General features: G+C 42.3%; 1 protein-coding gene across 1 annotated transcript in view; it reads right to left on the reverse strand.

Annotated features, from left to right (window-relative positions):
• The window catches only part of ncanb (neurocan b), a 137,987-nt gene that overhangs the window by 106,038 nt on the left and 18,130 nt on the right, over positions 1 to 13,819 (reverse strand).

Genomic DNA, 13,819 nt, shown 5'->3' on the forward strand with positions numbered 1-13,819 from the left:
ACATTAAACTCTGAAAAATATCTTTTTGAGAGTCAGGTTGGCTTTAGCTGTCTATGGTTTGTCTTATTTGGAATAAAGTTTTTTTCTGGGAAGTAACTGGGGAATTTTGCAAAGTCTTACACACACTAGCTTGGGTTTCACTTCAGTTCTTCTAGGAAAGTGACGTGTTTTGATGTGGAGCATGGAAAAAACATTCTGAAATGACTATCTCAGTATATATCGCGAGGCTGAAATGTTTTCTTAGCCAAAATGTCTTCATAACCTTTTAGTTTTATCTGTGTAGCTGGGCTTACAGCAGCCTACAGCAAGAAAGGAAGGAAGAGATGGAACAAGGCTGAATTAATTTCCTTGCACCTTTGTGTGTGTGTATGTGTGTGTGCGTGCTTATAAATCTGTGCATTTATTTTTGTATATTTGACTATTAGCCACAGTAATATGTGTATGTCTCATGAACCAGGGGACAGAGACCAAATGAGGTAGGTCAGCCCCTGCCGTGGGGCCTGAGAAACCCAGAGTGTAAATAATGAATATGGCATCTCCAGAGATGTGTGGCGGGCAGAGCAGGACCTGAGGGCAGGGGAGTAGTTTGGGGGAGGAGGAGGAGGAGGAGGAGGAGGATGTGACGGCTGGTGGTGGAGATGCTGGACACAGATAGCCAGTGTCAGTTACAGCAGTGCTGGTCGCTCTGAGTCAATCTCAAAAGGTGCAGCCAAGGACAAAAACACTGACCTCATCCCAAATACCTCTGCTGAGCCACGGCCGAATGGAGGCTGATTTTAAAGGTCTGTGGGTGTTTAGTGTAGATCCACAGTATCTGTGACTGATAAAAAATCACATAACTTCACGAATCATTTAGTCCTTTTAAGGGATGAAAATAAACTACTATGGGTTAGTTTAATCAGTTTATTTTTACATCTTCTCAAATAGACTTTTGCTGAGGTACTGCACTCTAAGACAGAGCATCTTTTCCTTAGGGAACCATTTGAAATAAAGAAAAGCTGGTCAGTGCTTTATAGGGCATCGCCAAATTAGACAGAGATTAGGTATACATATTAGGTATATATTTGCACTAAGGGAGTCATAATGGCCCTTTAAGGGTGACCATACTGTATGCAGCTTTCAGAAAAATCTTCATTCTGCAAACAAGCAACTTTTGCCAAACTGGTGCAATCTTTGTTTTTAATCCTTCCATGACTTTTTTGATTTCCTTGTGTGTTTTCCCTGTCTTCTTATAAGAGTGAATCCAGCTAGAAAAGCTGTGCACTCCCAAACAACAATCTTTAACAAACAATGACGACGAAAACATGCCGCAAGAAAACAAGAAAATTTCTAGCAAAAGTCTCTGCAAGTTGATTTTCAAAGAATGTTCAAATTTGCAGAAATGCCTGGCTTCTTTAAACAGAGGAAAAAACAAATTCAACAATCCCAAAACCCCCAAGTACAGTCTCCTTTGGGTTGTTTACAAGATGCCTCTGTAGAAGTGTATCCAAAGTCTATATTTAGCTCATTTTACAACAATGTTAAATTTGTAGCAGAAGCCTTTTTAATGTGTTGTTTTGTGGTCGGTAACAAAGGGGAATAAACACAACTATTTAACAACAGAACAACTCTGACAAATGATCCACACTATCAAATTCATGGGGACTGCCTTAATTAGTCAGGAGATGCACAACAGACTTGATATCACACTAGAAAGTAAAATCTAGTTTATTAAATATGAAACTAAATGACAGTTGGGTGTTGTGTTGCAGCTTTAAGAAATCACCAATTAAATTGTGCTTACAAAATTGCATGTAAATGTAAGTCTACCTGGACTGCTGCTTGGCTTTTCCTTATTATACACTCTAAAGCCTTAGAGTCTGAAAAGCAAGAGACTTTAATACTGAGTCACAGTGTGATTTTAGAATCTGCATTTTCTTCCCTTGTTACAGTTTGATAACTGCTTCATAGCCTCACTCTTCTTTTTTTTCTCCCCAGTTTGTCAATAGCAGCTACTCGTGTGCTCTCAGGGTCAGAGCTATGTTTACTGTGACTATGCTATTATATACTCCCTTTTATTTTCTCCACCCATCATCTCTCCAGCACACTTACTCTGCTATTGATTGCTCCTTCTCCTTTTTATCCCCCCTGAGTGCTTTCTTTTGCCTCCTACATTTTACATTTAGGCATTTTCTGTAGTCCACACATCTACAGTGAATTAAAAGTGCTACAGTTGAATAACCTCTTCTTCCTTTTTTTTCCGTGCCTCCTCCAGAGCACCTTCTTTCCTTTAATGATGAAAGGTTATCTCTTGACTGTATCTCCACAATGGGACTCCTGCCGGTACAAGAATTCTAGGACAAGGTTTCATAAGCGTGTGTGTATATCTCTGTATCAGGCATGGGACAGGCACCATGCTGCGAGTGTCCTTTCAAAACATCAGCTCACTTCAGTCAGACAGTCTGACATTACACACCCACATACTGTACAGTCTAAATTCAGCTGCAGACACAACACCCTGTACATCCACAATTTGCAGGATGAATTTTCCAGTATACTGGTATGGATGGGGTTTTATATCACAGAGGTTTGACTCAAGTTTATAAATTGATGTCTGTTAAACTCCACCCACAAACAGTGACTGTTCAGTCATAGCTTCACAGGCGTAGCCAGGCACAACAGGCCTGTCAAACAGTGGATGCGTTACACTTGCTGAGTTTGTGTACAAAGAGTTGTAATAGGAGTGACACTCGATACTTGGAGATTGGACTGTAATGCCTTTAAAAAAACAAACAAAAAAACTAGATCAGAGTTTTAGGAGCTGTCAGTTCCTAAGCCCTACTGTTCGCTACAAATGTTAGCATGTCTGGCTAACTAGCTTTATAACTAGTTATAGGGGTAGCATTAGTTTGCCCTTGCTAGCAACAGTCGATAAAATTTGCTAGTCGTCGAGAATCCCCATAATCCCAAGAGTAGAATTTTATTGTCTTTGGTGCGAAATTTAAGACCCATTGTTTTGAGAATTACTAAGTGTTTAAGTGGTAAATTTGCCACAGTTATTGGTAAAAAAAATGGCATATTTGCTGTGCAATAACAAAGCTTGACAGCCATAGCAACAGTAACTACAGGGACAGGGCTTAGCAAACTTCAACCTGTTTCATAAACCAAACCTAAACTGAGTGATCTCCTACCGGAAAATCAGTAAGAGCACTCCTTGTGGGTTTAATACCAGCCGGAAAGATCCAGCCAGATCTCAACATGTGAGATGAGTGCACTGTTCCCTATCCAGCCTGTCACAGATACTGTAGATATGACAGATAGACCAGGGGACAGACAGCTAGACGGTTACAGACAGACAGGAAGACAAAAAGACAGACACACTCTGAAGGAGAATACAGAGCCAAGCTGTCGCACTTTGTTTTCTGTCCCAGTCGAAGACCTTTACAGGGCCAACCTCAGCCTTTCATGGAGAAGTCTGGTCCAACCCATCTGTCGTTCCATCTTAATCTCACCTTCTACCTTATTCTGCCAATCTATATTTGGATGGATTTAGCTCCCATTCTATGTCTGCCACCATCTGTATCCATGACTCCCAATTTTTTATGTGTTTGTTCTCCCTCTTCTTTTCTTTTCATTTCTTTTCTTTTCTTTTCTCTGCTTCTCTCAAATTGTTCTGTCACTCTCTCCTCACCACGGTGCATTATTAAGAGGGCTCATTAATCACTCAGGCTGCCTGTCTGTCACTCCGTCACCGCACACTGCTGTTATTCCTGCAGCACACATGCGCACACACATGCATGCGCACAATGGTGCTGGTTTCACAGGGAGAGTTAGTCCCATCAACGTCTGTGTATAAGTCCCTTAGAGTGAAAAATGAGGCTACCCTCCGAGTGACAAAAGACTGTTTTCCTTCCAGGAGGATATTACCAAGGTTTTAGCAAGCAACCTGTCACACTGTGTCATACATAAATGGCTTTAGTGCTTCACATTTTCTGAACAAACGGGGCCGGTTCTGTGTTTGCACCTGTCTTATGGCATGCATCAACCTCAGGGTAGTTTCTTTTGTTGCTTAGGAGTTACAGTATAAAAGCAGCTAAATGAAAACAGTGGCTGAGTGGGTGGCTGTATTCCAGTTTATAAAGCCTGTACAAGGTAGAATAACAGGTTCGGTGAAAAAAGGTAACGTTCTGTGGGCCAGAACAGAACACGCTGTGCAGAGGACAGATGAGTCACTGATAACTCACTGAACTGCTCAATTACCATCCATATAGTAAGGGGAAGAAACAGGGGTCAGAAATAAAAGATAGAAATGGCAAAGACAGAGATGGTGACAGGGGAGAAAGAGGATGGAGGCAGAGTGGTGGGACGTTAAGAGATATCTCAAGACAAGAGTAAAAGAAAGCGGAAGTGTGTGAAAAGAGAGAGGGTGGGGTGAGTTGGGTGGTGAGGAGGGTGGGAGAACTGGGATGTTACACAGCCATAAATTTCCCCTGATGCTTTGCTAGGTCTGTCGCTGTATGTATCTACATGCTTGGAAGGGAATGGGAGCTGGTAGACCGGTGTGGGGGAATATGGCTGGGCTCCCGAAAAAGAAGATATTGCCATCCGATTCAGAGCCCACCATATGGGCTTAGACACATAACGCAAGAGAGAGACAGTTGCATTCCATCACACACACACGCATGCACGCACGCACACACACACAAACTGTGCACACTCAAGCAATAACATTTTATTTAGAGTCTCAGAGGCTGAAGAAGATGCAGGTTATGAGGGCGGAGAACTTGCAATAGCTCTGCATTATAATGAAGTCTGCCATATTATGAACACGGAATATGCAATGTACAAAATACCTATGGGAATGCAAATGTACCTGTGTGCTTAGAGTGTGAATGAAGTGTGAATGACATGGACAGATGCTTATGTGAGTGCTGAGGCACGCACTCAGACACACATATGCATGTATGCACGATATAAACTCATTAGTTCATACATCTGTGCATACATCTCAACTCAAGACGCATTTGAACACTCTTTGTAGACAGGTTGTAATGTCATTAACTCGCAGTGTTTTCACTGCATAGGGTTTTCTGTTTTATTGTTATTGTGTCATTATTTTCTTATTGTTGACTTTTTCTTTGTTCAACTGCAGGTGATGCGTTCGATTTTATGTAAAGCACTGTGTAATTGTTATTTTGAAAGGGGCTATACAAATGCAGATTATTATTAATAAGCTCTGTTGTACATGAATGAGGAGCTCCTCATGCTCACATGAAAAGGTGCAGTTAATCAGGAGTTGGGCAAAGAGGGACGGTGGGATGAAAGGAAGGAAGGAAGAGGGAATGAAAGCAAGGATGAGACTGTGCTTGTTCCCAACGTTATCGCTATGGAGCTGAAAAGTGCTGTCAATTACAGTGAAGTGTTTTACTGCGCCGTGTGCACATACCCAAACCCACACATAATGCAGTATGTGCTTTTATTGAATGCTTTTGGTGGACTTAATGTGTTTATTTATTTGCTTTTCTGCCATAATTCTTCCATTTTAAATAAACACGAAGGTCCAAAAGGCAGAGGAGAGATAAAAAAAGAGAGAGAGGCTGTGTACCACATAACGCTGACCAGGCTCTACCACACAAAGCAGGGGTGACATTGCTGAGCACCCTGATGGCGCAGGGTGGGAATAAGCTTCAGGGCTGCCCAGAACTATACAGAAACCTATTACTTACAGCTGAAAGCCACCCAGGTCTCCGTCATTCATACGACGCAGCTACCCACCGGCCAACAGCCAACAAAGCCAGGCGCCCTGTTATGGAGTCGGCTGGAAGCGCTCTATCACCCATTTGTTTTGTTAAAAACATATTACCTTGCTCTCTGCAGGCACAAAAGGGAAGCTCATCTAGTACGTGTGACTAAAAAAGGGCAGGAGTAAGAAATATAAAGAAAGGAAAAGATTTGGAGAAAGCGTAAGATACTGTATTGAGAAAAGAAAGCGGAAAGGGAAAGGAAAGGGAAAGTACAGGGAAGTACAGGGAGAGGGAGGAGAGAGAGAGAGAGAGAGAGAGAGAGAGAGAGAGAGAGAGATTCTCCTGAAAAATGAGGTGACAGAAAGCTTTTTACGTGCAGGAAGGGTGGCCAGGCAATTTTCAAATGTCTGAGACTTCTCATTTGCCGGGCTGCAAAGCCACTTTATACGGTGGCAAATGTTAAACTTGTTCTGGGCACATCAAGGTCCCCTTGGCCGCCTGCTTGTCTTCGCCTGGAATATAAATGCGGCTCCAGATGAAGGTACAGGGGAAAAATAGTTTCGACAACTTGTACACAAGAGTTTAAAAACGCAGAGCGGCAAATACCTACGGGATTCACGCAGACAAAAGGCTGTCTTACACTACACATATGTGGTAGTGGGTGTCGATGAAGGATAAACATCGGAATGCAGGATGCTTTTCTGTATGGCACCATATGGCTTTGAATTGTCTATTTCTTTTTATGATTAATAAATTCTTAACTTTGTAAACCCACACAGAGTGCAGTATGTAAGAAAATGTTCATTACAAGTCCCCAGAGTCCAAGGTGATATCTTCAGATTGCTCTTTTTTCACCAAAAGTTCCAAAGTAATTTAATTTAGAATAATATAAAATGAAGAAAAGAAGAAAATCTCAACACTCTCTAAATTGGAACTAGTGAACTTAAAAAAAAAAAAAAAGCTAACAAATTTAGCAATTCTCTAATAAAATTATCTCAAACTTTTTCACACTTTAAATCATAATTTTTAAAAAACGTTTGTTTTCAAAAACAAAGCAGGATGTGAATAGACAGACTTTATTGATCCCTTGGGGATGACTCTCTCAGGGAAATTAAGTAAGAATTACACTGTGGGAATTTTTTTTGATGTTGTAAAAATCATATACATTGACCACAGATTGCATAAAAGATACAGACAGTGAAAGTGACCAGAGACTGTAACTGAATACTGGCAAAAGTAGTTCACCCACGGGTGTTAAAGCTGGACTGATACAATTCCAGGGGACATGACAGTTCTAAGATATATTGTTACTGTCTCTGTCGGTTGTTTCTTAATATCTTTCACAGGTACTGTAGCATGCACACACACACTGTCACCATATAACACACAATGATGCATGATGATATCATCTAATAATCCTCTCTTATGCTGATGCCTCTATGGTTAGTTAGGTTCCCCCAGTCAGACCAGTGACCACTCCTGGACTTTACTGACCCACATCCTTCTAGCACAAACCCCACCCATAACTACACATACACACACACACACCACACACACACACACACACACACAGAGTCTGTTTTGTATACAGCTGTATATGGTTGTGGTGAAAGGATGTTATCAGTTTATTACAGCAGGTCTGGGAGCGGGACATATTTCACTAGGACGGCAGCCAGGTTTTTCCTCTCTACCCCTCGCTCACACTCTTATTCTCTCCTCTCTACATTGTTTCTTTTCTCTGTTGCTCCACTTCAGTGTGTACGTCTCTGTCTTTCCACTCTCTCTCTCTCTCCCTCTCCGTGTTTTTGACTGTCGGCAGGATCTGGAGACATATGGGGTTCAGTAAATCCTCGCTGTTGACTGCAGGCTGTAAAAACTCCTCAGTTAATCAAAGTCAGTGGTGCAGGGACACTGAATCATGCTGGGGCAAAGGCCTGGGAGTCGGTCAGTAACCCCACACTATCAACCCTGCACCAGATCGCCCGTTCGAATAAATACAGTGGCAGCCTATAGATCTGCGGGATTGTATCATATATAGTGTCATGAGGTGGCTTGATCTTGGCTCTTGACCTGCAGCCATGTAGGCATGTTGTGGAGTACAGAGAAGGGTGGAGTGATAAGTAAATGCGAAGGTTTACTGTCTTGCAGTGGTGTTGCGTAATGATGATAGGGCCTTAATAAGATTAAAAATTTGGATTTTGGAAATACATACCGGAGTTACATCTTTATCCCTGAACACATGCAGGATGATTCATGATGGAGCCATGAACCCTGACCAGAGAGGCAACATCTGTGACAGCCATCTCTGCCGTGTATGTCATGTCACAAAGCCATCTAATAGGAATATATCATGCGTGAGCTAAAACCAGCGAATACTCCATCCTCTTCCCTGCCACAATCCCTCCTCATTCCTCCCTCCTCATCATGCCATAATTAACAGAGGGATGAGAGCTGCCTGTCGTTTAGGGAACTCATCTAATCTTCTCCTGTATTTTCCCAAGGAAGTTGAGGAGCAGCCTGGGAGATGAGGGAGGAAGGAGGGGGTGAGGGGTTGTGAAAAAAAAGAATAAGATGGATGGCATGAGGAAAATTAGAGAGATATGTATTCAGAGATACTCCTATATGACACCAAGGCAGTGTGTGTATGTGTGTATGTGTGTGTGTGCGTGTGTCTTTCTCCTCTTCCATCCAATAACTCAGCTTTTAAAGTTCCAAATTCCATCCAATCCACTTTTATATTGCTCTTTAAATCATCTCATAAACAGACTACACACTGGGAAGTATGCGTCTGCGGCCTCTGTGTCCTTAACACACACACTCAAACACACAGCGCACAAGAGCCCAGTGGCGAGGGTAATCTGCTGCTTTGATGGGCAGTTAAATCAGTCTGCATCTCATCACAATCACAGCATCAGCGGCTGCCAGATACAGACATCCATCTGAGGCACCTGAGAGGACAAACATACGCACGCACACACACACATACACACACACACACACACACACACACACACACAACCAAATCATCAAGTCACCAGGATGCAGACAGACAGATGGTGTGTTTGTATCATGTTCACGGGGGCGGGATGCATGTGTGTGTGTTAAGTCTCATCCAATGATTCGGCCACCTGAGAGGGAGCCTCTGAGGCAGCGAGGACTCAGACAGTCTGGATTGTGTCCTGTTACCTTCAGTGTAGCAGCTGCTGGCTGACTGACAGCTAATGGCTAAACATGCTGGCTCCAAGGTAGCCACAAAATGTGGAGGTATTTTGACCCGATTGTGACATTTTCAGTCAGCTCTTCTAGGCTTTTTAAATGTTATTGGACCAAATTGTAATAGCCAATTGCAGTAACCTGGTTTGGCCACTACATCAAAATCAGTATAGACCAAGATCCCAAACCTGAGGCCAAACTCGTGGCAGCCCAGAGGAAATTGGGGGATCAAAGTTAGTAGATTTCATCCACTGGGGATCGTGAATGTAAGTGCAACATTTCATGGCTGTGTGTCAGTTTGGACCAAAGTAGTGGACCAACTGACCAACTGGTATTGCTACATGTACAGCTACACTGACAGCGGAGCTAAATTATTATTTTTTTAAAGAATTATGTTCTAAATTAATTGTATTTGTACATATATATATATATATATATGTGTGTGTGTGTGTGTGTGTGTGTGTGTGTGTGTGTATGTGTCTTAAAAAATAGACTCATGACTGTGACTGCTGAATGAAAATACTCATTCATTACAGTAGCAAACACAGTAGTCACTTGATTTAAACTTTTCCTTGTGCTTTATAAAGCACAGTTTTTTCATCATTAAGGTTTGAAGCAAATGAGAAGAGTGAGATTAATTGAACTTTAAACAAGTAATGTAAATACTTGATAGAAGTTAAAAAGACGTTTCACTCCAATTTTCATTCATAAATTATCTAAAATGATATTGACAGTCAAAGTATGCCATAATTCTACACCTCTGTTTTAAAATCTATAATTGAACTGAACTACACAGTTCATATACACATTCATACATGGAATAAATGAGTGAATCATGGGTAATATGTGCAGTGAGTTGTGACTGATTTTAGTGAAAGGTGGAGTGAAGGTGATCTCAGTCAGCAGTCAGGAGGAGAAAAGAAGTAAGACAACTGATTTAACATGTAGAGAGACTGACAGAAAACTGACAAGAGATAAAAGTGACACTGAGATTAGCGATTAGAGCTTTGACTATAGTACTATCTACCAGATTGTGGATATAAGGGAAAATATGCCTAAAAAGGTTTTTTTTTAAAGCTGATGAGAGGCAGAGACAAGATGAGGAGTGTCAAAGTGCACTGAATAAATTGAGGAGAAATTGGAATTGGAGCGTACAGTGGCCAGAGAAAAGAAAACCTGATTTTGATGGCAGGAGATGGAGACAGTATGAGAAAAGAAACAGCGTGAAGTAGAAAGATACAGCGCTGCGATAACTGCATGGGGTGGGGTGGGGGGAGAGAATCGAAGTTTTAGAATTTAAGAAGAAGGAAATCAAACGCTTGAAGCACCAAGAACAGAAACGCTGGTGGGGGTGGGGGGTGATAGAAAGCAAGCATACTAATGGTGGTGGCAGCTTCGGTGTGCTCTATACTTATTAAATGATCACTCTTAGAATGGCTAATGAGTCATGAAAGTCTGCAGATGTTTCCAGTCTCCCGTTAGGAGCGGCAAAACAGCGAGAGCACTGTTAAAGTGTAAATAAGGAGGGTGAGGAAGGTGTGAGACTCTGGTGGGAGATGCAGAGAAAAGGAACGACTGTGGGGAGAGTTAACACACCTCGCTGAAAAAGAAGATAACAGGAGAGATTGAGGAAAAGAAAGCGTGATCGAGAATAAGAGAGGCTGGCAGGGGTTTGATGGCGCAGCCTGGCTATTTCCAGTGTTATTGCGGAGCGGCGCGGTTCGCCTTCAGTCCGAGCACGATTCCCTGGTTTGAGACGGAGACAGCCTGGGATCCCCTAGGTATATTGATTCTCAGGCACACTCATTTGGGAGAATCAGAATTGATGAGACCTGCCTAAGGCCAAGGTTTATTTATTTATTTATTTATCTAGTGCCTGCTCTGGCCCTATCTGTCTGAGAATATGGGGCTACCTGCTGGGGCCCCGGCAGCTCGCGGTGTCCAGGCGTGACACCTAATTTGAGGGCATGTGTGTGTGTGTGAGAGAGTGAGATATTGAGCACGCAGGAGGCCACCTACATTGTGCACACGCTCCATAAATCAAGACAAGGCAGCCAACACAAATTGACATTTCACAGAGGGGCGTAGTTTCATTTGAGGTGCACTTGATTGTTAGTTTTAGGCTGTTTCTGCAGTGTCATTATGAGTCAGTCAGCCTGCTACCAGAGGGATCAATTTAAAACAAGCTATGTGCTTTACTCCCTGCTGCAAAGTTTACTCTCTTTAAATTACACCCTGTCATCATTTTAGTTCTTAATCGACAATGGAGATATCCAGAGGCTTCCTCTCACTTTGACACTGTATTATGAGTTAGGATAGTTACTCTTTACAGAAATAGCTTGTCATTTTGGGAAAAGGTGTTTATTTACTTTCTAGCAAAGAGTTACACAGTACGAGAAGATAAATACCACTCTCATATATGTAAGGTATCTAAATATAAAGCCACAGCTGGTTAGCTTAGCTAAAACAAGGGAACATGGAACACTTGTATTCTTGCACCAGCATCTCTACAGATACCTAATCATCACATTATATCTCATTTATTTAATCTGTCAGAGGGTTATAAGCAATATCTTGGTTGGGAACTGTAGTTTTTTACAGTTTGGTTTTTGTACAGATTTAGAGGTGCTGGTGGTTGGATTTTGTTACTGTTGGACAGGGCCAAGCTGGCTGTTTCCCTGTTTCCAGTCATCATGCTAAGCTAAACTAACTGAGTCCTGGCTATAGCCACTATATTCAACAGTCAAACCATTCCTTTAAGCTTGTGCCTTTATCTAATGACTAGAAAGACTTGAAAAGCATAGCCCAGATTCAGAGTAAACAAGTGTTCCTCAGCATCTTCACAAAGGTTTTCCCTCAATGAAATTCCACATATCTCGCAGCCAGACAGTGTGTTTCCCTGTGACTTGTTATCTCCCTCTCAGCCTTCCCAATTCTCTCCTCCCCTCGTCGCCGCCCCAATCTTGTAAGCTACACAGACTGCCTGATAATTGGATTTCAACAGACAGTTCAAACAGCGGCATAAAATAATTAGTGGCAAAACTCGGAATCAATCTCAGGCACGGCGATCATCTCTCTGGCCCTGGCAGGTCTCTCTGGGAGTGCGACAGGAAAATGCATGACATCAGTTTTCCACAGTTTGAAGCTTTTCGTGCCACCAGCATGAGCGCGGGGCTATGTGATGTGACGAACCGTGAGTGAGGCAGTACATACGTGTTTGTGAATGTGCATTCAAGTTTGTGCGCAGCCGTGCATTCAATATGTGTTTGCTTTCTGATGTGGACTAATATGTGTGTGCACGGAGGAAGTGATGAGAAGCCCTTCGAGTGTGAACCAGATGTAGCAGAGCATCAATACATCCCCCCCTCCCCCATCCCTTGAGACAGGAACAAAGAGGCCAGACTACATCAGGCAGGCCTTTGATCAGCTCAGTTCTATCGTGTTCCTATCAGTAATTGACAGCCCTCGGATCCCGGATGTTTCCTCTGCAACACCAAAAGTCTTAATGTCCTGTGATACATCATATGGCCTTTGTATTTCATGTACACAACAGGCGGTTGGTGGCATTATGTCCCTGTGGCTGTTCTTGCAGAAATCTGTAAAGCCTTTCCAATGCACTATACATTCCGTATTTTATGAATATAAACTACCTCATAATCTGTGTTGTTTTCCATTTTGCGTGTGGTGCAAAAAGAGTTCTGGGGACTACATGACTACACGGTACTGGAGTGTTAAACAAACCTCCCGAGTGGCCTTATCACCTGAGTTAATGTAATGAAACAGATTAGGACCTGCTGCCTAACACTTGACCAGGGAAAATTAGAACCCGCCATAAAGTGCTTATTCATCTCCGCTGAATCCACCTTCAGAAGAAAAGTCAAGAAAAAAGCGAAGGCGCTCCAGCCTGAATATAAAGTAATAAAGTGATTTAGTTTCTACTGCTTCTTTATTGGAGGCAAATTAACCTGCTTTACAGTGAAGAACAGTGTTACCAGCCTATAAATTTGATCACATTTATTATATTTCGCCCTGCTCAAGAGAGGAAGATGAGGAGAAGGGGGACTTTTTAATTTTTATTCTGCGAGTTCACTCAAAGATTCCAGCATTGCAGAGCTAAAGCAGTTCACTCAGAAATGCTGTTTCTTGTTCCTGGTGTGTTTTCTCAGTAACATGTCACACCATTTCAACACACACACTCACAGGTCCGTTGGAGAGGTATACAGCTGCTGAGTTTTTTTTTATAACAATATAAACCAAACGTAAAAGAGCCCTAACTGTTTTAATTGTGCATTACAGTCGCCCATTTATAATACAGCTTTGTGACAAGCTGCCATTTATGTTAAAATGCAACTTGTTCTTCTAATCTTGTTGGATAATAGCTTAATTGTTCTTAGTGTTGTACCACAGCATTGGTGCTGGAGTGCAGAGCTATTAGCCCATCATATATCAAGCCCTCAGTGTCATGTGTAATGGCTAAGTGTTTTGAACCAACTAGCTCGTGGCAGCATGAATCTTCCTGAAGGCTGGTGATTATTCATGACAGTGTCAGCACAGAGCATCCACCTTCAACCACACAGCAGGTAAATCCTGGTCCCAGAACAAAGATGGTGGCAGGGAAGCGTCCTTTAATTCCTTTTTGCCAGGAATTAATCAGCCCGGTTTCTAATTTCTCACCCAACCAACGTTAATGCCTTTCCCGTGTGATACTCTAAATAAGAGATTAAAAGCCACATGCACACGCATATACAAACACTTAGACACACACACACACACACACACACACCACTGAACTGATGACAAACGAGGACGCAAAGGCTCATTTGAATATCAGAGAGAAAGAGTGTTGGTGTGCCAGAGTAACCTCCTCCAGCCTGTGCAGTAAT

This window comes from Lates calcarifer, linkage group LG17, assembly GCF_001640805.2.
Source record: "Lates calcarifer isolate ASB-BC8 linkage group LG17, TLL_Latcal_v3, whole genome shotgun sequence".
NCBI classification, from domain to species: domain Eukaryota; kingdom Metazoa; phylum Chordata; class Actinopteri; family Centropomidae; genus Lates; species Lates calcarifer.